This window comes from Diospyros lotus, chromosome 8 (assembly GCF_014633365.1).
Source record: "Diospyros lotus cultivar Yz01 chromosome 8, ASM1463336v1, whole genome shotgun sequence".
NCBI lineage: Eukaryota > Viridiplantae > Streptophyta > Magnoliopsida > Ericales > Ebenaceae > Diospyros > Diospyros lotus.
Genome location: NC_068345.1, coordinates 4,709,109 through 4,711,492, shown reverse-complemented (window position 1 = coordinate 4,711,492; position 2,384 = coordinate 4,709,109). Strand labels below are relative to the sequence as shown.

The window sequence follows — 2,384 nt, the reverse complement described above, 5'->3', positions numbered from 1 at the left end:
TTGTTTTTCTCTTTTAGGTTATCGAAAGGCAGTCCAAAACAGAAGCAACAACACAATCAAATTACACGAAAAAGGGGGCTAGCAGATTGAGATTGGAGACAGCAGCAAGCACTGTAGCAGGGCTGGATGGATATCTTAAGACATGCTAAGAGCCCGCAGTTTTGCATATTAATATTTATGAGGTAATGGCCGATGAAGCATGACGGATTCAAGCAATTGAAAACGTAAAAAATTGGCAGAACTAGTTGAATATTATATATATATATTCATGTCAAAGTTAGTTGTATCCGCAATAAATATTGATGTGCCGGTCAAGTACGGGCACTGATGACTGGATATATCAGACGTCCACGGATAGCTAAGCTATAGTCACTTACTGCATATATGTATCCTCATTTTGTTATAAATACTACTAGTTCATTATTGCCATCTTCCTTAAACCTTTAAGCATTCCATCGATCGATCTATCCGTCCAGGAAAAGGCTATATTTTGCGCTTAAGGCTAGAAAATGGCAAAGATAAACCTTTCTGTGGCCATTATTAAATACATGGCGGTGGCCCTTCTCATGGCTATCATGGTGCTTGCCTCTTCTGAGGTGGCTGCAGCGCTTGCGCAACCACTGCTTGGTTTGTACTCACCAACTACTGTTGTAGCTACCACCTGCGTGTTTATATATAAATTAATTAAGCATTTAATTTCTTTCTTTTTTACTTTCTGTGTTGATTAATTGATGAGCTTTTGTTTGTAGGACGACGACTACTTGGACGAGGAGGATACAACGAAGTCGAACCAGATGGCCGCTCGGGGTACAACCAAGTTAACCCCTAATAAACAAATTAAATATGGGCATCTATAAATAAATACATAGTTACTAAATAAACACCAAGGGCTGCATGCATTTTGGTGCGATTAATTAAAGTCTAAATTTGTAAGTATGATGGTTATTGTGGTCCGCTGTGCTGTGGCATGGCGCTTGGTTATGTTTGCTGTGTAAACTTGTGTTGTTTCTTGTCTTTTATGACAATCATGCTATATATATACATACTGTTGAATAAAGGAAGGTCTGTTTGTGCTCTCTCTCTCTCTCTCTCTCTCTCTCTCTCTCTCTCTCTCTCTATGTATATATATATACAAAAATATTATTTAAACACTTAAGTTTTGACACTTATGATGATATTCTACATTAATACATAAAAAAATAACTCATGTAAAGGGTCATGAAATTAATGTTCAGATCTATAATCTTATATTTATCCAGAGATATTGGTGACCACCTCAGCCACTTGAATATATTGAATCTCATAAATTAAGCAACCCTATATTCTCTTATGATTTGTGTGTCTTTAATTAGCATATATATTCTTTTTGTTATAATTCAAACCCTCTTTTAATTTTTTTTATCAAATTCTGTTAATATAAACTGATATGGTATATAATAATATAAATTTAAAAATTATCTAGTGTTAAAATTAACATAAATCTCAAAATCAAGTGATTTTATATTTATATTAGTGTAGTTTTCATTAATTGAATTTGGTGAGAAATAACAAGAAGGGCATGATGGATTATAACAAAAATCAAAATTTAGTGGCTATAATGATAAAAATTAAAATGACTAATTCATTAGGAAGTATAAAATTTGTGAACTAAAAGTGTAATTTATATGTTTTTATTAAAATAAGATCCAATTACTTAAACTCATATACTATCACTCTAAAAGAAAATAATATATACATTCTTCAATATACTTCTCCACACTAGGAATTTAAATTATTTTTTGTACGCATTTTTCGAAGCAAAATAATAGGGCAGAATTTGTAATAAGGTTAATTAAAAAGAGAGGAGAAAAAAATAATTAGTAAAAAACATATAAATACACACATTTATTTACTTATTTCTCATATACTTTTAATAATTTCTTATTTCTTTCTCTCAGTATTCTACTCCATCCAAGAAAAGATCAAATAAATGTTTTAACAACTACAATTTGAATTTGTACAAAAGGGTCATTACACATTTGGACCTTGTTTCAATTTCATTTTGTTATTGTTATGACATGGATACAACAATAAATTTGTAGAATGAAAACGTCGTCTTCAAGCCACCTGAGTCTGCAAAAATAAGAAAATAGTCAAAGGGCACGGGGAGATCCCCGCGCAAACACTCCGACGCTTCAATTAAATATTGAATATAATGAAAGAAACTGTATTGAAATAGTGTCAAATACGTCATCTTCTCCCCTTTCGGGAATGCATATCTGCCTATTTATAGAGAAATACGGAGTGATTCAAACTGTAACAAAATTGCAGATAATGCTTATCTTGATAGATGATGTTTATCTTATCCTTTTTAGGGATAGAATTTATTAGAGATGATACTTATA

The 2,384-nt window shown here is 31.9% G+C and overlaps 1 long non-coding RNA gene across 1 annotated transcript; it reads left to right on the top strand.

The window, feature by feature from the left end:
• Positions 1-355: 355 nt before the first annotated feature.
• LOC127808379 (uncharacterized) lies at positions 356-1,076 on the top strand. The gene is made up of 2 exons (XR_008024934.1): positions 356-627; positions 750-1,076. It is a non-coding gene; the product is annotated as an uncharacterized LOC127808379 (long non-coding RNA).
• Positions 1,077-2,384: the final 1,308 nt, after the last annotated feature.